The following is a 24,314-nucleotide window of genomic DNA, read 5'->3' as shown; positions in this document are numbered from 1 at the left end:
TTATTTTATTACTTGTCTTGGATGTTGGCTATGCAAACTCACAATGAGAAAGGAAGCATTAGACTCTTCTAGTAGCTCCTAATGATTTCTTCAAATGCTTATAATTCATTTTGAACCTTCATTTTGGTAAGTTCTCAAACTAGACAATATTGTAGTTGTCAGAGTTCAAGGAGAACTGACGTACATAAAAACTAGAAATCATTTCACCAAACTTAGAAATAAGTGTTTGGAATGTTCTTGAAGGGTGGACAGCATCTGTGTTTATGAACTTTCTTCTCCAAAAAGTTTGATCATTTTAGTTGATTTCCTTTCAATTTCTTGCTTCCTCCCTTTTCTCTTTTTTTTTGAAGTTTTTTTAAATTTTATTTTCACTTCTTTTTATGGCTTTTGCCTTCTTTTTTTTTTTTTTGTAGTTTCTTTCCTGGTAATTTGGGGGACAAGCAAAATATGAAAGCATGAGGCAATAAAACAAATAATTACATACAAGTCAGGGGAAATTTCCTTTGGAGAGAGTGGCCAAGGAAAGACTATTCTAGAGAAGATGGCCTTTCTAAAGCAAATGAAGGAACAGAGGGAGGAGCAAGCAAGTGGAATCTTGTGCAGAGGCCCTAAAGGCAGGAAAAGAGCTTCAAGGTTTGTGAGTCACCCGGAGAAGCTGGTATGCCTAGCACACTGTGAGTGGGGGCAGCAGAGTGTGAGAACAGGTGGAGGTGTTAGGACCAGATCATGGAAAGCTGTGTCAGGCATGAGAAAAGACTGGATTTTGTTCTAAGGGAAATAGGGAGCTACTGAAGATTTTTAAGTGAGGGAGCTATATAATTGCATATTGGGACCTACCTTAGAGAAAGAATGATAAGATGTGATGAATGAAAGTGTGTGAGTGAAGTGATGGGAGAAAGGGAGAAACCAACAAGAGCACATGGGTCTGAACAACTTGGGCACATGGTGGGCACATTATGGAGATGGGGAGTGGGACATTATGGACATTCAGGACTGAATAAAAGTATGAATCAAGAATTCTGTTTCAACACATTAATTTTGAGCTGTCATTGAGGAGGACGACTGAAGATGGTAGGTCTAGGAGCAGATCTTGACTGGCCATAGTCATTCCCCAGACTTCCGAGGCTCAGTGATGTGGTTTGGCATGAAGGCATGAGCTGGGCTAGTGAGATTCCCTGCCTCCTGACTCTGAACTAGGTGTCCTGAGTCACCTGGCAAGTAGCATCAGAGGAGGAGCTGAAAAGTCATGAGCTGGAGAAAGAGCCAGTAAAGAGCATGATAAAATGGTTGACATGAATATGCAGAAGCCTATGCAGAATATGAAACCTGGTCCAGGGGAAGGACATCATTTGTTAGAGGGAGAGTAGGTGTCCGGGAGAAGCCAGAAGCTGTGCCCTGTGACTGGAGTAACAGTAGAGGGAAGATTCAAAGAGCCACGCATTTGAGGTCTTTACAGCTGCTTTTGACCCACATGGAATCTCTCATCCTAGACTGTGAAACAACAATGACATGCAAATTCCTGGGAAGGTGATTTAAGAAAAAAGGATAAGCCACAAACACATAAAATTGAGAATGAAAAGAGGTCTCTGATATGTTAGGGGTTACATTTGGGAAGTCAATAATTCCTTCCTCCCCTCCAGAGTCCTGCTTCGTAGAATAAACATCTGCTTTGCATCAACTTATCAGCTCCATTAATGTAGGCAAAGGAGGCTCTCCAAGTACAGTACTCCCTGGCAAAAATGAATTGGGGATTGGGGCTTGACTTTTAAGCTAGTGTGGGTTTCCTACTCTCTCCAATCTGCATTGACTGGAGGTAACTCACAGGTCACAGTGGAGAAGCTGAGTAGATAAAAGAATGGCTGGCAGGCATATTGGCCAAAATGTATGAATTTTGCTTGCCATATAGCAGTCAGGAGCTTGCCAGAAACCAGGGCTCCTGTGTCTGGGCACAAGAAGGCAGAAGAGGGAAAAAGATAAAGACACAGTGAGCGATATACCCTTAAACTGCTTTTTTTTTTCTTAAAGATTTTATTTATTTATTCATGAGAATACACAGAGGAGATAGAGAGAGAGGCAGAGACACAGGCAGAGGGAGAAGCAGGCTCCGTGCAGGGAACCCAACGTGGGTCTCCATCCCGGATCTCCAGGATCACGCCCTGGGCTGAAGGCGACGCTAAACTGCTGAGCCACCCGTGCCGCCCCCCTTAAGCTGCTTTAAAAACCATGTAATTCCTAGTAAATTTGGCCCAATTATTTCGTGAGGGGAGAGATGTTTGTTTCAAAATTCTCTCCTGAGAAGCAAAAAAGAAGCTACTGTACCTGTAATTCCAAGGAAATGGAAGGGATAAGCCAATTTCCTCTTGCTAGCATACATGAAAAGATTTTAAATATAAAAATACACTACGTAGAATTTTGTCATAATGCATCCAAAAGTCTCAACAAAATTATTGGATTAATAGGCAAAACAATTAAAATTAACTCAAGGGGAGATGGAAGACCTAACTTGAACAGCAGTCATGACAAAAATGAAAAATGTTTTCAAATAATTAACACTGAAAAAGGCTCTGATCCCAGACAGTTTAATAAATCAGTACTTTCTTTTTTTAAAAATATTTTATTTATTTATTCATGAGAGACACAGAGAAGGGGCAGAGACAGAGGGAGAACCAGGCTCCATGCAGGGAGCCTAATGTGGGACTTGATCCCAGGATCTCAGGATCACACCCTGAGCTGAAGGCAGATGCTCAACTGTTGAGCCGCCCAGGCATCCCACAAATGGGTACTTTTGATGTTCTAAAGAATTAGAAGTTTCACATTATAGAAATTGTTTTAAGACATAAAAACTGGTGAAATTTTCCTAATTTATTTGATAGTCAAACTTGACAAAGGTAGTATAATAAAACAAAATTAACAAACTATTTTACTGCATGAATATGAATGCCAGTGTTCTAAAAACCTTGTGAACACATTGAATTCATTAGTGGACATAAACTATATTTATCTTATATGATACATAAGTAATATAAATATACTATGTTATATTTTATATACCCAGTAGATATTATTTCAGGATAGTTTAACATCAGAAATTGTAGGAATCGAATATATTACAGTAGGTGGATGAACCAGAAAAGTTATGTGAAAATGCTATTAAACACCAAACATTTTGATAACATACAAGGACCTATTCCTTATAGAAAAAATTTTAAAGATTTTATTTATTTGAAAGAGAAACTAAGAGAGTATGAATGGGGGGGTGGGCAGAGGGACAAGCAAACTCCCCACTGAGTGAAGAGCCCAATGTAGGCTCGATTCCATGACCCTGAGATCATGACCTGGCTGAAGTCAGACACATAAGTTGCTGAGTCACTCAGGTATCCCTCTTATACATTCTTTAAAATAAATTACAAATAGGTGTTTAGTTGACATAATAAAGAATCTATCTTAATGTATGATATTGGAGGATTTTTTTTTAAAAGGTTATTTATTTATTTATTTATTTGAGACAGAGAGAGAGAGGCAGAGACACAGGCAGAGGGAGAAGCAGGTTCCATGTAGGGAACCCAATGTGGGACTTGATCCCAGGATCCCGGGGTCATGACCTGAGCCAAAGGCAGACGCTCAACCACTGAGTCACTCAGGCATACTGGAGGACTTTTAAATCACAAATAAGATGAAGATACCTACATTGTTACTATTATTTTAGATTATTCTGAAAATTCTAGGAAATTAAAAAAGACATGAAACAGAAAAAAGTAGTATAGCCAGTAGAAAAGAAAAGAAGAAAAAGATAATTAATTAGAAATAACATGTTGCTCACCAACAAAATCTGAGAAAAATTAATAGAAAAATTATCATGTTGAATTAACTAATTGGATGCTAAATAAGAGTGCAAAATTTAATTATTAAAGTTGTTAATAAAGATAAATTGAAAAATACAATAAGGGTTTTCTATTTCCAAGGGAACTACAGACTAGTTATTCCATATTATTATGTGAACTTACCAAATATGCTGCATAAAATATTTTAAAAACCAAATATCAGTGAGTTAATAACAATGGAATAAACTCCCAAAATATATAAGAAAGACAATAATTTAAAAAACACAATACCCAAACTAATGAATCAGAAAATAAACATATAAATATAGGATCAATAAAGATAAAAGTTGGTTCTTTGAAAAGGGTAATAGAATTGATAAGCCTCTGGAAAGATTTGTCAAGAAAAAAGAGAAATGCAATATAAATTTTATTGAGAATTTTAAAAGGAACATACACTCATATTTAATAAATTAAAAACACAAATGGATATTACATACATTTCAGTGTCAAATTTGGAAACTTAAAAAACAAAAATTTCTTAGAAAAACACAATTTCCCAAAATGGACTCAAAAGAAATAAAAAACATAAATAGCCCTATAACCATTAAATAAATGAGTAGTTAAAAAATTTCCCATACAAACAACATCAGAAGATGGTTTTGCCAATATAGTCATCCAATTATTTAAGGGTCAGGTATTTCAATCCTATACCAATTCTATTGAGCAATCAGAAAAAGAGAATATTTGGCAAGCCATTTTATGAGGCTTACATAACTTGATAACAAAGCAAGGCAAGGACATTATAAGGGGGAAAAAGTCAATTTCAACATGATCATTAAAGAAATAAAACCAAATAAAAGAAAATATCAAAAGACAAAATCCAGGCATATGCTAAAAAGAAAATACATTATGACTAAGTTGTTTTTTCTATGATGGCTCATTCGGTTTAATATTGGAAATTTGATTAATATAACAGCACTTTAACAAGTTAAAAGGAAAAATACGATCATCTTACCACATGCAGAGAAAGATAAAATTCACCATTTCTTTTTGATTAAAAAGCAAACAAACAACTCACCCCAACCCAAAAGGCTTTGCAAACTGGAAATAGAAGGGAATTTATTTAATCTGATAATCTACAAAGAATAAATATGTAAATAAAAATACAACAAACATTGTATTTGGTGGGAGAAATGTCTAAATTCCTGTTTACATCAGACAATCAAGCATATATAACTTATATAAAGGCTGAAGCTTATATTGTTTTGGGAGCTCCATTCTATGAGCGTTAGCTCCTCGTCATCTGTATCACCTCCTCTTATTTTTTGCAATTCCACACAGTGCTTCTTTACTTTTTCAGCACTTTTGCATGCAATTTCCTGTCTTAACTTCCTTTTGATTGAAATAGTTCATAGTTCAAGACTCAATACCATAATTAAAAAATTCATACCAAAATGAATATGATAATAAAACACACGAAAATGTAGAGATTATTTCATTCGGAGAAGCTCTGTAGTAGTTTTAGGTTTATAGCAGAACCTGAAGGCAGGTATGGAGATATCCAATATACCCAAACACACAGGAGCCTGGCCTCCCCCATGGTCAGTGTCCTTCACCAGCATTGTACAGTCATTTTAAACGATGGGCCTACAGTGACACATCATTGTCAGACGAAGCCCATAGGGGTTCATTCTCAGTCTTGTATATTCCATGGGTTTGGACAAATGTACGATGACATGTGTCCATCATTATGGTATGATATGGAGCATTTTCAGTGCTCCAAAAATAATCTATGTGCTGCCTATTCATCTCATCCCTATGAATTCCTGGCAACCACTATCTTTTTAATGTCTCAATGGTTTTGCCTGTTATAGAATGCCATATGTAGTGCATACAGTAGAAATCACACAGTGTGTAGTCTTTTCAGATTGGGTTCTTGCCATTAGTAATAAACATTTGAGGTTCCTCCACATCTTTTCTTTTATTTAAATCTTTTTTTATTGGAATTCGATTTGCTAACATATAGTATAACACCCAGTACTCATCTCATCAAGTGCCACCATCAGTGCCTGTCACCCAGTCAGCCCATCCTCCCACCCACCTCCGCTTCCACTACCCCTTGTTCGTTTCCCAGGCAATCATGTTTGGTCACCCTCTCTGATATTTCCCACTCATTTTCTCTCCTTTCCCCTTTAACCCCTTTCATTATTTTTTATATTCCCCATATGAATGAGACCATATAATGTTTGTCCTCCTCCGATTGACTTACTTCACTCAGCATATTACCCTCCAGTTCCATCCACGTCGAAGCAAATGGTGGGTATTCGTCGTTTCTAATGGCTGAGTAATATTCCATTGTATACATAGACCACAGCTTCTTTATCCATTCTTCTGTCGATGGACACCGAGGCTCCTTCCACAGTTTGGCTGTTGTGGACATTGCTGCTAGAAACATCGGGGTGCAGGTGTCTCGGCTTTTCACTGCATCTGTCTCTTTGGGGCAAATCCCCAGCAGTGCAATTGCTGGGTCCTACGGTAGTTCTATTTTTAACTCTTTGAGGACCCTCCACAGTTTTCCAGAGGGGCTGTACCAGTGCACATTCCCACCAACAGTGCAAGAGGGTTCTCTTTTCTCTGCATCCTCTCCAATATTTGTGGCTTCCTGCCTTGTTAATTTTCCCCATTCTCACTGGTGTGAGGTGGAATCTCATTGTGGTTTTGATTTGTATTTCCTTGATGGCAAGTGATGCGGAGCATTTTGTCATGTGCTTGTTGACCATATCTATGTCTTCTTTGGTGAAATTTCTGTTCATGTGTTTTGCCCATTTCAAGATTGGATTGTTTATTCCTTGGCTGTTGAGTTTAATGAATTCTTTATAGATCTTGGATACTAGCCCTTTATCTGATAGGTCATTTGCAAATATCTTCTCCCATTCTGTAGGTTTTCTTTTAGTTTTGTTGACTGTTTCTTTGGCTGTGCAGAAGCTTTTTATCTTGATGAAGTCCCGATAGTTCATTTTTGCTTTTGTTTCCCTTGCCTTCATGGATGTATCTTGCAAAAAGTTGGTGTGGCTAAGTTCAAAAAGGGTGTTGCCTGTGTGCTCCTCTAGGATTTTGATGGATTCCTGTCTCACATTTAGATCTTTCATCCATTTTGAGTTTATCTTTGTGTATGGTGCAAGAGAATGGTCTAGTTTCATTCTTCTGCACGTGGATGGTCAATTTTCCCAGCACCATTTATTGAAGAGACTGTCCTTTTTCCAGTGGATAGTCTTTCCTGCTTTGTTGAATACTAGTTGACCATAGAGATGAGGGCCCGTTTATGGGTTTTCTATTCTGTACCATTGACCTATGTGTCTGTTTTTGTGCCAGTACCAAGTGTCTTGATGATCACAGTTTTGTAGTACAACTTGAAATCCGGCATTGTGATGCCCCCGGCTCTGGTTTTCTTTTTCAAAATTCCCTGGCTATTTGGGGTCTTTTCTGATTCCACACAAATCTGAAGATTATATGTTCCAACTCTCTGAAGAAAGTCCCTGGTATTTTGTTAGGGATTGCATTGAATGTGTAAATTGCCCTGGGTAGCATAGACATTTTCACAATATTGATTCTTCCAATCCATGAGCATGGAATGTTATTCCATCTCTTTGTGTCTTCCTCCATTTCTTTCAGAAGTGTTCTGTAGTTTTTAGGGTATAGATCCTTAACCTCTCAGGTTATGTTTATTCCTAGGTATCTTATGCTTTTGAGTGCAATTGTAAATGGGATTGGCTCCTTAATTTCTCTTTCTTCAGTCTCATTGTTAGTGTATACAAATGCCACTGATTTCTGGGCATTGATTTTGTATCCTGCCACACTGCCGAATTGCTGTATGAGTTCTAGCAATCTTGGGGTGGAGTCTTTTGGGTTTTCTATGTAGAGTATCATGTCATCTGCGAAGAGGGAGAGTTTGAGTTCTTCTTTGAACATTTGAATGCCTTTTATTTCTTTTTGTTGTCTGATTGCTGAGGCTAGGACTTCTAGTACTATGTTGAATAGCAGTGGTGAGAGCGGACACCCCTGTCATGTTCCTGATCTTAGGGGAAAGGCTCTCAGTGTTTCCCCATTGAGAATGATATTTGCTGTAGGCTTTTCATAGATGGCTTTTAAGATGCTGAGGAATGTTCCCTCTATCCCTACACTCTGAAGAGTTTTGATCAGGAATGGATGCTGTATTTTGTCAAATGCTTTCTCTGCATCTATTAAGAGGATCATGTGATTCTTGTTTTTTCTCTTATTGACATGATCTATCACGTTGAAAACGAAGATCAGAACAAAATAAAAGTACCACTATAGTGAAAAACAAAATTTAAAACCAGTAGTAAAAAATAAAAGGCCAAGAATCCCAAAGTCGAAGAAAAAAAAGAAGAAAAAAAAAAAGCAAAAGTAAAGAGGGGGAAAAAAAGAAAAGAGAGAAGAAAAAATGGGGAGGGAGTAGGAGATTGTGGTGGTGATGAAGTTGTAATGGAGGGAGAATGTAGTCTACCTGAGGGATCCTACAGGGTAATAATCCTCGTGGTTCTGAGTATATTAAGTTCTGTATGATAGAAGATGCTCAGTCCCAAATTTATAGAAGCCAGAAATACTTGTAGAAAGCCCCAACACTGACCACCAAAAACATAAATGTGATAAAAGAGGGGGGCAGAATGGGAATGAGGAATCTCACAGAATGAACCAGCACGGTATACCACTTGGTTGTGGTTGCATGCTGGTCACGTTTTAGAAGATATTAACTTCTGCCATTGTAGAACAAAACGAGGCAGAGAAAACAAAAAACACAAAACAAAGAAAACATATCTTGTATATCTCCCAAAATTAAGTTGAGTTTGTTGAAGGCAATCTAGAAGTGGAAAATAAATCTAGGATGTGTAATTGCAGAAATATGAAAGCCAAAAAGGAAGAATCTTAAAAATGAAGAACTGGGGATCCTTGGATGGCTCAGCAGTTTAGTGCCTGCCTTCTGCCCAGGGCATGATCCTGGAGTCCCAGGATAGAGTCCCATATCGCGCTCCCAGCATGGAGCCTGCTTCTCCCTCTGCCTGTGTCTCTGCCTCTCTCTCTCTCAATCTCTTTCTCTCTCTCTCTCTCTCTCTCTCCCTCTCTGTCTCTGATGAATGAATAAATAAAATCTTTAAGAAAAAAAAAAATGAAGAGGTGGTAAAGTATTGTAGTTAAGGTGAGAAAAGAGAAAAAAATTGGAATTTGACAGCCTCATATAAAGATGAGTTGTACTGGAAAAAGTGAGAAAAAGCAATGGGAGCAGTACCCTCTAGTTCCATATTTTGTATATCTCTCAACTTCCCCTGGAGCTTTCCAGAGCTGCTTGGTCAAGGCACTTGCTCTTCCCGTGTCCTTCCAGCTGGTCTTCTGGGGGAGGGGCCTGATGTGCTGATTCTTAGGTGTGTGCACCTGGGGGAGCTGCCCCGCCACGTGCTGGGTACCCGGCTCAGTGTGAGCTGTTTACCCCGTGAGTCCTCTGTTCCCTGTGGCCCTGCCCCTCCCAGGCACATGGTGAAACGAAGAGGAACACCACCACTGGGGGCGGCCAGGTTTCTAGCTCTGGAGTCAGCTCCTGCAGTAACTACCGCAGCTCCCAGTCCACACTGGCCTAGGTGCTCCCGGGGCGGTGGGGGCGCTGACCTGCACAGCTTGGGGGTGCCCCGCGGCAGGAGACTCCTCACTGTCTTGTGCCCTCCCGGCCTCTGCCTGTCCTGGGGGGGAACACAGGATCCTGGGCTGTGTCCACTCAATGCCCTGGGATCCGGGCCCTGAGCTGCTGGAATCGGGCTCCCAAAGGCAGCAGGGCACAGCCCCTTCCATCCTGAGCCCCTGCCCGACTGAGACCGAGGCCCCGCCGGGTGCGAGCTCCAGCCCTGTACCGAGATTGGCCCGCGGTGTGTGGTGTGCTTTACTTACCCTGGTCACACTTCCTCTATTAATGACTCTGGGAGACTGGAGGTTCCAGTGTCCCTCCTGTGATTCTGCTTGATTTCCCTGCTAAGTGCCTTTAGGTCCGGAAAGGATCAGGTGCAGATTTGTAAAGTTCCTGCTTCTCCAGGGCTGGGCTTTCCTGTCACGGATACTCTCGCTGCCTGGTTTTAGCCTTGGCTCCTAGCGGAGCCCCTCTCTCACTAGATTATTTTTTATTTTCACCTTCCTACCTTGTTAGAAGCAAAAACCCTTCTCTCTGTGGCATTCCAGTTGTTCTCTCTTTAAATTTCAGGTTGAATTAATATTTTTTCAGGACAGCTTGAAAATTATCTATGTAAGTTGGTGGGGCCACGTGAGTTGAGGACCCCTACTCCTTCGCCATCTTGCCCCACCTTCCTCCACATCTTGTCATGACTTGACAGTTTATTTCTTTTTACTGATGAATAATATTCCATTTTCTGGATATACCATAGTGTATCAAACAGTTTCACTAGGGTTTCCCTCTTTACCTACGATACTTTGTAAATTCTGATGATTCATAGAGTTCACAGGAGCCTGTGTGAGCAACCTTTATTTGCTTTAAATAAAAATAAAGAATAAATGTATCTGTGGGAAAAACACAGATGCCCGCTGCCCCCACAGCTGTTCAACACTATTTAAGAGATGTAAGCTAGTGCAATAGGACAAGAAATTTAAAGCACAAAAAAAGGAAAGGTAGAAACAAAACTGTCACTATTAGCAAGTGATGCAAATGTTCATGTCAAAAACCCAAATAATCTACAGGCATATAATCCAGAATTAATATGATAGTTGAGCTAGCTTGCTGTTTTAGAACAGTGTAGAAAACTGGGGGTTCCTGGGTGGCTCAGCTGGATAAGTATCTGCCTTTGGCTCAGGTCATAATCCCAGGGTTCTGGATTAAACCCTGCAATGGGCTCCCTGCTCAACAGAGAGTCTACTTGTCCCTCTTTCTCTGTCCTTCTCCCCCATGCTCTCTCCCTCTCAAATAAATAAATAAAATCTTAAACAGTGCATAAAATTGAATCACATTTCTATATCCTGGAAGTTACTAGAAAAATTTTAATCTGAAAGATATCACTTATAATGCAAAACAACCAAAATCAAATAAACAGAAAACTCAACAATACCAAGGTTTGTATCTTACAAAAGGTGGTATTCATAAACTTCACACAGAAGGGTATATAATTTTATTGACGTCCCTGGGAAAAAAATATGTTCATAGGATGGTTCAATATCTTAAATTTTTAAGATTTCCCCATTGTTGCATCATTGTAAACCTGCTCTTCTTTCTCTATCCATCATTTACAAGGAGTTGAACTCACCAAATGGGTGTCTAAGTGACGTACCATGGATCAACGAGAGAAGGAGCATCTTGCTGACTACATATCAGAGCTTTTGCAATGAAGATGCAGGTACTGTGTGAGAGATAATACACCTTTACATTTTTAAGCTTCATTTCAGCCAATAATTTTGATTCTTGGTTTAATGCCATTTGTTAGATTTTGGAACATTCTCTTGGTTTCCATATTTATCCACATTATTATAAGTTATAGCATAATTTTACAAGCCCTCAAAAATATATATATTTTTTGCCATCCTAGGGACACATTATACCTCAGCTAAGAAAACCTGGAGACACAGCCCATGTTTCATTTTCCATTCTTTCTTTTGTGTATTTGTATGGTGACCCCAGAGCATTAATGTGGGGCATTTGTACTCACTTTAAAGTAATTGATGTTGTTCCTGACAAGTTGTGCAAATCAAGGCTTTTAGAGACAGAAAGAAACTTTCTGGCATGGAAAGAAAGCAAAAATCATCTGGTAATGTTAAGAACGATAGTGTATTAGTTGTCTATTGCTAGTGTAACAAATCACCACAAACTTAGTGGCTTAAAACCACAAATTTATTACTTTACAGTTCTGTAAGTCTGACATGGGTCTTACTGGGTTAAAATCAAGGTGTTGGCAAAGTTATATTCCTTCTGTAGACTTTAGGGGACACTCTATTTCCTTGCCTTTTCCAGCTTCTAAGGCAGTGCAGTTTTTGGCTCATGTCACTTTTATTCTACCCTCAAGGCCAGTGATGTCAGATTGAGTCTTCCTTGAATCACATCCCTCTAACTTCTTCTTTTACCTCCCTTTTTAACCTCTTGAGAACCCTTATGATTACACTGGGTTCATCTGGATAATCTGTGATCATGTCCTATCACAAGTTCCTTGACTTAATCACATCTGCGGAGTCCTGTTTGCCATGTGGGGTGACATATTCTCAGGTTCTGGGGATTAGAACATGGACCCCCTGGGGGGGGGTAGGCATGCTGTCTAACACCACTTCCCATCCCTTTCGCCAGCTCACTGCTCTGGCCACATTGTCACACTCCAGACCCAGTACTCACAGTTCCCTCGGCGTACGATGCTGTTCCCTTTAAGGTTGTTCCCTTTACTTCGTTCCTATCTCTGCTTAGGTGTCCCTTTCTCAGAGGGCCTACCTCTACCTAAGGTCTGTTTTGTGCTTTCCAACCTCCTATTATGTTTTTCTGTTTCTCATAGTGCTGCTCACTACTCTCCAGCTCCCTCTCTGGGATATAAGCTCCTTATGTATCACTCACTTGACCACTTTTTCTCCCCTGTATCACCCAGGGTTTAGCCCTGTGCCGGGCACGTAGCAGCTCCAATCAATCCATGAGCGAATCAGCTTCTTACTTTCATCCTTTACTTCAGTGAACTGGACCAAAGTGGAATCTCTGTAATTTGAATTATGAGTTGAATTCAAATTGAAGTACAAAAAGTATGACCGTTGCACCCAGTTATTTCACTGAGAGTGCCTTTTGAGTCTATAATCCGAGTCACCAGATTAAGGCTAACACCAGGGAGTGACGAACTTGATGTGAAACACTATGCTTCTGTCAACACTACGACTATTGGTTATAAATTTCGAAACTAGAGATTGATAATAATGAAGACAATAATAATTCTCATCGTCTTGGTTGCCATCTATGGAAAGGCTCCCTAAGGGCCAGGTACTAGTTCCTTCACATGGATCATTTTATTTAACCTTCTCACTCTGTGACACCACAGAGCATGCATCTACTGTTTCGTCTACCCCAGAAAAGTATTCCCCTTCTGCAACACTGCTTTTGGGAAACGACTCCTACCTAGCCCCACTGAGTAGTTCCAGGGGTAGCTGGGCCACAGCATTCTGGCTGTGGATGGCCATGGGACTCTGTCTGGGCCAGAGTGGGAGTCCACAGGTTGACACGTAAACTCAAGTCAAGCCAATCAGAATTCTTCTTGTCAGTTTTTTTGAGCTCAGGCTGGGAAGAGAAGTTTCCTTTTTCTCCTGGTTCAGAAACTACCGAGGATGTGAGGCCACAGCGTCCTGTGATCTGTGGGGAAATAAGCCATCAGAGAAAATGAAACAGATATGGGAGTTGAGAAGTCCTCACTTACACATGATACATTTTTTTCTTCATTCTTTATTTTCTCTGTTTTACAAATGAACCAACATATCTCAGAGAAGTTAAACACTTACCAGAGCACAAGTAGCTAGTAAATAGGGTCAAATGAGGGAATTTGACCCTAAGTCAGCCTAATTGCAATATCCATCCTCTCTTTCCCTTTGCTGTACTGTGTCTTAATACCCCAGATTCATTAAAGCTAGTTACTCCTGCCATTCAACCTGGTTTCTGAATACACACAGAAGGAAACATGCATGCTGTATAGCATTCGAAGGAAAGAATGTTTTTTATCATCTGCAAATTTATATTCTGATACATTTGTTCACTTGAGGCTCGAGGACTGGCTAGAACAACAGAGAGGCTCCATGGTTTGTACCAGTATCAGTAGAATGGGAGTGACTACTTAGATCTTTGTGTGGAGAAGGATTCTCAGGCTTTACCTGGGCCAGGAGAAGAGGAAGTGGAGTGAAGAAATGAGCTGCTCAATACCTATACGTTTCATAATGTTCGATAATTTGGATTACGTTTTGGAACCATGGAGCTATAAACTTCAGCATGCGCATTTTCAGGGAGTGTTGAAACAAGGACTTTTAGTTTTCAGTTCAAAGAATGTCTCAGGGGTTCAATGTGAGCCAGACCAAATCCCTTAATAGTCTCTTCATTAACAGACACCTTCTTCTAAAAAACTCCGAGATAGTCCTATCCCATGGTGATGGGGACAGCAACACGACCTGAATTTTTAGATTCTAGAGCTGAATGCCATTTATTGGGACCCCTCTTTTCTGGTGAGGGGGATGCTAAATGACAACCACCCTGAAAAATTGTCATGCCCTGGTATTGTTGAACATTTCCTTACAATCAAATTGGGCCTCACATTTTGTTGGGTGGAAGTTCCATTTCTTCATCTTTGGCCCAAGTTACTTAGCAATGGCCAATCAAACTATGCACCCACCATATTGTTTTGCATGTTTGACTACAACATTGACAGATTAATAGGAAGGGTAAATAGCAGAGCACAACTGCAGGGGCCCAGTGTGCGGCGCAGGATTGACTGCTCTGGACTTTGTTGTGTTTGCTCAGAGGATGCCGCAGCAAAAGCCTGCTGGGAGGAGGTGACCCGGGTCATGGCCATTTGTTTCTTGTCTCTATAGAAAACAATTGTCTTCTCAATGGAAGATGGCTTTTTTCTGAATCTACATGGTTCCACGGAGGAGGAAGCATTTGCCCTTCCAGGGTGCTTGCTAAAAAACACACACACAGATGAAAAGGCCACACAAAAGTTAAAATTTACTGTATTCCCTAGAGAATCCTTTGTCTTAGGTAAACCAGGAGAGAAGCCTAACTTTGGAAAGTTTATCTAGAAGGTCTCTATACCTTCATCTCTTCACGCTTAACTCCCAATATTTGATGTCTATGAAGTTTTTATGAAGTTTCAAAATGATCCAGCCACCTTCCCATACCCCGGATTAATGAGGGCAGAATCCATTAACATTTAGCACTATTGGCTTTGAGGACTCTAGCTTTGATGGAAAGCTATTTTAATCTCAAAATTGCTCTACATGGAATTAATATGAATGAAATATGTTAATGATGAAGAAAAATCTACTTTGGGCAAAATCAAATCAGCCAAAAGTAGTGTAGTGGCTTTTTTAAAAAGTGAGGAGTATGTTTCTGGTTGATAGATTTTTTTAAACATGGCAGATTTCATATTTGCAGAGTTATAGTAGTTTTTAGAATAAGGTTTGCATCTAATAAAAGATTTCAAAGGGTTCCATACTGATTTTTGATTGGTATTTCTCGATCTTTCTCTGTCTCTGTTTCTCTCTAATACATATATAATGTCTTATAAACAGATAACATAATAATTATTATTACTATATACATTATATCTATATTCTATCTAACCAGTGAGACATTCTTCTGGATTTGGTGGGAAAGAGATGTGGACACTTTATAATTCTTCCTTTTCGTACTTTTAATTAATTTTGCTTTGTCATGCCCGAATGAGTGTGAACGTCTTCCACCATCTTTCTCACTTTCACTTCTGTTTTTCTCTTCTCTACCCCTTTGCTTACTTTTCTCTCCTGCCCTCCATCTTCCTAGAGCTCAGGGCTTAGAATGGTATGGAAGTGTTAGGGGTGTTTTGGTGGAAGCCATTTTAATTCCTGGTTGTTTACTCTGGGTTCCACTGAGCTTTATGTACCTCGTAAACAGAAAACTCACCATGGGGCAGAGTGTGTGTGTGTGTGTGTGTGGGGGGGACATAAACTCTAAAAACTACAAGGAATAAAATCCTTTCATGGCACTGAAAACTAGGACCAACTTAAGCATCAACAAAAACTAAGAAAGCAGCACTGTGTGAGAAGCAGACTCTTATTCAATTAAAATCAACTGACTCTGTGCTACTCCAAGGATAGTTCTGGTACTGAGGTAGCTGATGGTTTTGGGTTGAGGCATGGGGACAGATCATTGTCCAAAGGGTTGCAAAACAGCACACTCAGTGCCCCAGGAGGCTGTGGACAGGCACAGAGGAGGCATAGACTAATTTCTCAAGATGCTAGAAGACCTATGGTTATTGTGTGCCCCTCTGTATTATAGCTTCATTTAAAGTTATTTGCAGGATAGCTCGGGTGGCTCAGTGGTTTAGTGCCACCTTCAGCCCAGGGTGTGATCCTGGAGACCTGGGATCAAGTTCCACGTCAGACACCCTGCAAGGAGCCTGCTTCTCCCTCTGCCTGTGTTTCTGACTCTCTCTCTCTCTCTCTGTCTCTCATAAATAAATAAATAAATACATTAAAAAAAATAAAGCTGTTTGCAGGGCATAAAACAAAGAGCAACTATTTATTTGATGCCTGTATTGTAGATAAACCTTGATAGGCCTCGGGTTTCCCCAAGTCAGGAACACCTGACTGTGGATGTAGAAGTTGTACCCATCACATTCACTGAGTGTGAGCCATTCCATTATGATCATAGAGTCAAGTCCTATTTATTGAGCACCTACTATGTGGGAGGTGCTAGTCTAAGGACTTTTCCTGTGTTTACTCATTTCATCTCCACAACAAAAATATAAAGTAAGTAATATTATCCCTACCCTGCAGATGATTATGTGTAATCAGTCTTTTTTTGTGGACTCTAGAATACTGTATCATTTAAATAAAAGGCATTGCCATTAATATCATTAATATTCCTGAAGGCAAGAGCATGGGACTAGTCCTCTAGGAGGTCCTGTCTCTTGTCTGTGACTCTGGGGATGTCCCACACTCAATTCTCATAGTGAGAATATTTTTGGCGTCCATTTTAATTAAGGATTTTTGGATCATAAAGCAGTAAAAGCTTTTCAAATTTTCAGAAATAAAGATCTTTATTTTGAGCGTACATGTCACTGGAATCAGAAAGCCAACTCCCAGAGAGCCCGCAGGACTGGCTGCCATGCAAGAGACCACCTTTCTTTGACTCTGCCTGGTGGGCACAGGGCCTCTGCTTCCCTTAATGGGCCTCCATTCTCCTCTCCGTTCAGTGGCCTCCTTGGTTTCTTTACCATTGTCTGCAGTCACCACAGCCCCTTGGGCCCCAATGCTGCCTCATGACCTTTCAGCATCTGCTCCCCAATTCTTGGGGTTACTTCCCCACCATGCTCATTCTAGTTTCTGACATTGGTCGAGAGTATTTTCTCATGTGAAGTCACCTCACGACTCTCTAGTCACTGATGGTCTGAACAGCTGGAGCAAGGAGGGGCCAGCAGTGTTCTGTGGCCTTGAGCTGGGTGGGGGTGGGGGGTTAGGGGGGTGGTGGGGGCTGTGACCACCGTTCTCCTGAGAAGAGAGGGAAAAGGCAAATCAGAAGTGGACATCTGCCCTTCATCTTCCATTCCTGTCCAGCAACTAGATCTAGTGTGAATCAAGGCATCAATTTTATTGTTTGTTATTGTTTGTTGAATTTACCCAATAGAGCTTTTTATTGAATATCGAATCATATTAAAAAGGAAAGAAGTGGATGGAACTATTTTTTTTTATTAGTTTCAGAGGTAGAATATATTTCCCCTGCCCCAGCCCAGGTACATTTGTTTGTTAATGTGTAATGTGTTACTGGTTTCAGAGGTAGAGGTCAGTGATTCATCAGTCTTATATAACCCCCAGTGCTCATTCCATCAAGTGGCCTCATGAATGCCTATCACGCAGTTACCCCATCCCCCTACCTCCCTCCCCTCCAGCAACCCTCAGTTTGGGTCCTAGAGTTAAGAGTGTCTTATGGTTTGTCTCCCTCTCAATTTTCATCTTATTTTATTTTTCCTTCTCTTCCTCTATATTCATCTGTTCTGTTTCTTAAATCCCACATGAGTGAGATCATATGATAATTGTCTTTCCCTGACTGACTTATTTCACTTAGCATAATACCCACTAGTTCCATCCATCTCATTGCAAATGGCAAGACTTCATTCTTTCTGATGGCTGCATACTGTCCCATTGTGTATATAGACCACGTCTTCTTTATCCATTCATTTGTCCATGGACATCTCGGCTACTTCCATAGTTTGGCTACTGTGGACACTGTTGCTATCAACATTGGGGTGCAGGTGCCCCTTTGAATTGATATCTTTGCATCCTTTGGGTAAATCCTAGTAGTGCAATTGTTGGGTCGTAGGGTAGCTCTGTTTCTAACTTCTTGAGGATCCTCCACACTGTTTCCAGAGTGGCTGCACCAGTTTGCATTCCCACCAACAGTGCAAGAGGGTTCCCCTTTCTCTGCATCCTCTCCAACATCTGTTGTTTCTTGTCTTGTTAATTTTAGCCTTTCTGACTGGTGTGAGGTGGTATCTCATTGTGGATTTGATTTGTATGTCCCTGATGGATAGAACTTTTTTTTTAAGATTTTATTTACTTATTCATGAGAGACACCCAAAGGCAGATGCTCAACCACTGAGCCACCCAGGAGTCCCTGGATAGAACTTTTAAGGCTTATTTCTAATTGAAAAAAGTGGAATGAAAACTTTGTTTTTTAACCTGTAGGTAGTGACCTTCAGTTTAAAAGAAGCAAACAGTCTTGGGGTGATGACTTTCTAGATTTTAAGTTCAGTTGGGAAGGGTGCTATGATTTTGTAGTGTTTGTGTTGTGAACAATTAGCAGCAGGTTATGCAATCAGTTTGGTGCATTACTACATACAGTTTAAAAATGGAAAATAAACAGAAAAAAGTTAACATGGATTAACATGCTGTGCACAGGGTAAAGTCTTCATTTTTTCTTGACACTTTTATTGCAGTAACCTACATGGGCAATGTTCATAGGTCATGATGGAAGATGCAGTTCTTACTGTGGGATGTGACCAAGGGACTTGAAGGCCGGTGATAGTAGTTAATGCCTGGGTCTCAGTCCTATCACTTCTGGTTCAAATCCTGACTCTACCATTTTGGAGCTGTGTTACTTTGCCTCACTAAGCCATATTTCCTGTTCAGTAAAGTGGGTTTCTAAGACCTCAAGCAATTAAGATGCTAAGATAATGTGGGGAAAGTGTTCAGCATAGCACTCAACTAAATGGTAGCCTTTTTCTTTCTTTCTTTCTTTCTTTCTTTCTTTCTTTCTTTCTTTCTTTCTTTCTTTCTTTCTTTTTTTGTTAATGAAATTGACTCCTGCTAGTTGTTTACTTGATTGAATATAGGAAGTTTCTGGAGATCCTCTACATTCAAGATGCACATAGGTATCAGGAACTGGGGAATGGATGACAAACAATAAAAAAGCAGAGAGAAAATTTGACGTTTTAATGCAATCTGGAAAAGCCATTTCTAGGTCTCCTCATGTTCTAGGTGACTTCTGAGTCTCTTTTTCAATGCAACCATCAACAATATTAATATTAAATATTGTTGTGAATGCCTCTAATCCAATCCTCAGAGATTTTTGAAAGAAAGGTGGGGGAAATGGTAGCTCATGGGCTGTGTAAGGAAAAGGAAAAGATGGACAATAGTTGTCTTAGTCATTAGGGCTGTTATAATCTGTGGATTGTAAACAACAGAAACTTACTTCTCACATTTCTGAGGTTGTAGTCCGAGATCAAGCTGCTGGCATAGTTGGGTTCCCAGCTGACTTCTTGCTGTGTCCTCACATGGTGTTGAGGGACCTTTCTGGTCCCTCTGACCTCTTTTATAAGGCCACTAATTCCATTCATTAAGGCTCCTCATGCCCTAACCACCTCTAAAGGGTCCATCTCCTAAAACCATCATACTAGGCATTCAACCTATGAATTTGGGGGGAGGGTGGATACAAGCATTTGGATCAGAGCAGTAATGCAATGAGATGGAGGTATCACAGCTACTTACTATTGCACAACAAATGCCTCGAACATAGTGCCGTAAAACAATAATCATTCTATATGCTAAATAATTGTGTGAGCCAGGATTTCAGTCAAAGTACAGGGGGACGGCTTGCTGCTTCTCCATGATGCCTGGGGCATTAGATGGGAAGACATGAAAGCCAAGGTTGACTCAAATGGCTGGGTCCTGGAATGTTCTGGAGAACATCTTCATTCCCCTATCTGGCATCTGGGCTGAATGACTTGAAAGCAAGGTCTAGCCAGAACTGTCAGTCAGCACGTCTACCTGTGGCTCCCCCATGTGATGTGGATTTCTTCATTGTATGGTGGCCTCAGGGTGGTCAGACTTCTTATACGGTGGCTTCTGGCTCCCAAAATACATGTTCCCAGCAGGTAAGGAGGAGGTTGTGTTGCCTTTTGTCGCTTGGCCTCGTGCATCACATGGCATCACTTCTCCTTGCTCTACCTGTCAAAGCAATCACAAGCTTGCTCAGATTCAAGGGGAGGGAATAGAGACCCCTGCTGTCTTCAGGAAGAATTTGTGACTGTCTTAAAGCCATGATAGGGTCAGCTGGAGAGGACATTGGAATGCGGAAACTAACAGATGGTTTTAGATGTGGTGGGTGGTATCATGAAAGGTCTTCAGTCAGGTCCATGATCTTTGTGTTCTCACAGTAAATGGGCCACAGACAACTCAGGAGGAATGAGAGAGAGGGGGGCAGGAATGGATCATTCATATTTGATTTTAGATTGTCACTTGATATATATTCAGAATGGACTGAGATTCCCCCTGACAATTGGCTCTGGTTAATTCATAAACAGATTCCCATTTTGTGATTCCTCTTCCAGAAGGACCCTCTCAGGAGGTGGAAGGTGATGGTGAGCTGCTGAGTGGCAGGAGGCCTCCTCATGCACTGCTACATAGATGTGGACAATCGATAGGGACAAAGTTTATCTATGACCTTAAAAACTCCCCTCCATCTCTTCAGTCTTTCCACATTTTAAAAATAGGCTTTGTTTTTAGTAAAAATTTCTCCTTTGCCACAGTGGGATGAGAAATAGAGAAATTCTTGGTTTTAGTTCCAACTTCATCACTAATTGTTTGTGTGACCCTGGGCGAACCACTTCCCCTGGGCCTACCGTTCACTCCGTGAGGTCACTTTCAGTTCTCGGTGACTATTTTATGCCTTCCCAAAAGGGCCAGATTTGTTAATTTTTATGAGCAAACCAAGCTATGCATCATGCATTTTGTATCTATACACTGAAAAAGTTACTCTCCATCTGTAATTTTGCCTGTCGAATGAGCACAGATTAAAATATCAAAGTGGCTAAAGGATGTTAATATGGGATTCCTGCCCTATCTAATGGCTTCAGCTTTGCTGGAAAGAAATCTGACTCTATTTTATGTGTCAAGGATGTTGACATGTCCATATCTGTTGATGACACCCATCCCTTCTGAGAGTCTGTCTTCAGAACATAGGGAGAGTGTGAGCCCAAGATTTCTGTACGAGGACAGTCCCTACAACCTGACTTAGAGTTATGCAATAATAGGGGCCACTATTATGGTCCACTGATGGGAACGATCTGACTCACAGGGCATATAGACATTGATACGAGGTGTTTATAAGAATCCTATTTTCTTATAGGAATTTCTTAACAGGAATTCTTATAGGAATTCAAAAAATAAAAGGTTTTATTTACAAAAACTTGCATACAGTAATTAAAAAAATTTCTGCATAGGAAAACACTGGAAGGGGATGCCTGGGTGGCTCAGTGGGTTGAGCATCTGCCTTCGGCTCAGGTCATGATCTCAGAGTCCTGGGATGGAGCCCCCCATTGGGTTCCTTGCTCAGCATGAAGTCTGCTTCTCCCTCTACCTCTATCCCTGCACCCCCTGCTTGAATGTGCTCCTCAAATAAATAAGTAAAATCTTAAAAAAGACTGGAAGGAACTGAATCGAGATGTCCAGATAGAATTATTGATGATTTTGTCCCCTTTTGGGACTTGCAGTTTTTTGAAAAATCTATAATGAATGTGTCTTTTCTTCATACTCAGAAAAGAAAATAGGTAGTATGGATAGAGGTCTTTTACACATATATATATTTTTTCTTTTTTTTTGTCTTGTTCTTGACAGACTGCCCCCAAAGAGAGCTGTCAGGGTAAGACCCCTTGGAGTTTGAGCATCCTGAGCACTGAGCCTCCTGCCCCGTTCACCCCACACTCCTGGCCCTCTCCCACCACAGCTGGGCTCCCCCAGGGGTGTGGACCCTGTTGCTGGAAGATAGGGGAGGCGGGCAGGTGGAGCGGGAGGGGATCTGTGAGCCTGCGGACAGGCGTGCAGCCTCCTGAAGGAGGCCTCAAACCTCTAGACTATTAGCTGGAGCTTTAGCTGGATCTTAACTGGAGTAAATCACCCCTGCTCTACAAGAACATTAACACATTACCATGAAAATGCTGTCCTCACAGCACAAATGTCTCTCAAAGGCTCACTTCAGTGGGTTTTTCTGTATGCACTGTGAGATTCACTTGTTAGTTCTACAGAAAAGAAGAGCCTGAGTCTCGAGGTCATTTGCACTTTGGGTGAATTCATCCACTCATTTTTTCCCATGGGGGTAGTTTTGCAGCCAGGCTTCTGGGAGGCACTTGTAGAGGACAGGAGCCCTGTGGGTGCCAAGAGGGGTGGGATTCCTAAGTCATTGCCTCCTGTTACACACCTGGAGCGGGAGCTTGCCTCTTGGTTGAGAGGAGGAGAGGTCTGAGTTAAAAACAGTAAGAATCTTACCTTTAAGGAACCTCCACACAGTTTTCCAAAGTGGCTGCACCATTTCACATTCCCACCAACAGTGTAAGAGGCTTCCCTTTTCTCTGCATCCTCTCCAACATTTGTGGTTTCCTGCCTTGTTAATTTTCCCCATTCTCACTGGTGTGAGGTGGTATCTCATTGTGGTTTTGATTTGTATTTCCCTGATGGCAAGTGATGCAGAGCATTTTCTCATGTGCGTGTTGGCCATGTCTATGTCTTCCTCTGTGAGATTTCTCTTCATGTCTTTTGCCCATTTCATGATTGGATTGTTTGTTTCTTGGCTGTTGAGTTTAATAAGTTCTTTATAGATCTTGGAAAATAGCCCTTTATCTGGTAGGTCATTTGCAAATATCTTCTCCCATTCTGTAGGTTGTCTTTTAGTTTTGTTGACTGTATCCTTTGCTGTGCAAAAGCTTCTTATCTTGATGAAGTCCCAATAGTTCATTTTTGCTTTTGTTTCTCTTGTCTTCGTGGATGTATCTTGCAAGAAGTTACTGTGGCTGAGTTCAAAAAGGGCGTTGCCTGTGTGCTCCTCTAGGATTTTGATGGATTCTTGTCTCACATTTAGATCTTTCATCCATTTTGAGTTTATCTTTGTGTATGGTGCAAGAGAGTGGTCTAGTTTCATTCTTCTGCATGTGGATGTCCAATTTTCCCAGCACCATTTATTGAAGAGACTGTCTTTCTTCCAGTGGATAGTCTTTCCTCCTTTATCGAATATTAGATGACCGTACATTTCAGGGTCCACTTCTGGATTCTCTATTCTGTTCCATTGATCTATGTGTCTGTTTTGTGCCAGTACCACACTGTCTTGACCACAGCTTTGTAGTACAACTTGAAATCCGGCATTGTGATGCCCCCAGATATGGTTTTCTTTTTTAAAATTCCCCTGGCTATTTGGGGTCTTTTCTGATTCCACAAAAATCTTGAAATTTGTTCTCTCTGAAGAAAGTCCATGGTATTTTGATAGGGATTGCATTAAACATGTAAATTGCCCTGGGTAGCATAGACATTTTCACAATATTAATTCTTCCAATCCATGAACATGAAATATTTTTCCATCTCTTTGTGTCTTCCTCCATTTCTTTCAGAAGTGTTCTGTAGTTTTTAGGGTATAGATCCTTTACCTCTTTAGTTAGGTTTATTCCTAGGTATCTTATGCTTTTGGGTGTAATTGTAAATGGGATTGAGTCCTTAATTTCTCTTTCTTCAGTCTCATTGTTAGTGTATAGAAATGCTACTGACTTCTGGGCATTGATTTTGTATCCTGCCACACTGCCAAATTGCTGTGTGGAGGTTCCTCAAAGAGTTAAAAATAGACCTGCCCTACAACCCAGCAATTGCACTGCTGGGGATTTACCCCAAAGATATAGATGCAATGAAACACCAGGACACCTGCACCCCAATGTTTCTAGCAGCAATGTCCACAATAGCCAAACTGTGGAAGGAGCCTCGGTGTCCATCGAAAGATGAATGGATAAAGAAGATGTGGTCTATGTATACAATGGAATATTCCTCAGCCATTAGAAACGACAAATACCCACCATTTGCTTCGACGTGGATGGAACTGGAGGGTATTACGCTGAGTGAAATAAGTCAATCGGAGAAGGACAAACATTATATGGTCTCATTCATTTGGGGAATATAAATAATAGTGAAAGGGAATAGAGGGGAAGGGAGAAGAAATGGGTAGGAAATATCAGAAAGGGAGACAAAACATAAAGACTCCTAACTCTGGGAAACAAACTAGGGGTGGTGGAAGGGGAGGAGGGCAGGGGGTGGGGTGACTGGGTGGCGGGCACTGAGGGGGGCACTTGATGGGATGAGCACTGGGTGTTATTCTGTATGTTGGCAAATTGAACACCAATAAAAAAAATGTATTATTAAAAAAGAAAAAAAAAGAAGCTTACCTTTAAAAGCCTGAAGTCGGATCCAGGAAAC

The 24,314-nt window shown here is 40.8% G+C and overlaps 1 long non-coding RNA gene across 3 annotated transcripts in view; it reads left to right on the top strand.

The window, feature by feature from the left end:
* The window catches only part of LOC112930684 (uncharacterized), a 200,575-nt gene that overhangs the window by 2,467 nt on the left and 173,794 nt on the right, over positions 1–24,314 (top strand). For all 3 annotated transcript variants that reach the window (XR_011994959.1, XR_003237184.2, XR_011994960.1), the window contains exon 2: positions 11,122–11,224. This is a non-coding gene — a long non-coding RNA (uncharacterized lncRNA). The remainder of the gene's footprint in view (positions 1–11,121; positions 11,225–24,314) is intronic.

The sequence above is a fragment of the Vulpes vulpes genome, chromosome 10, assembly GCF_048418805.1.
Source record: "Vulpes vulpes isolate BD-2025 chromosome 10, VulVul3, whole genome shotgun sequence".
Lineage (NCBI taxonomy): Eukaryota > Metazoa > Chordata > Mammalia > Carnivora > Canidae > Vulpes > Vulpes vulpes.
Note: the sequence above shows the minus strand (reverse complement) of the source record. Positions and strands in the feature narration are given on the sequence as shown.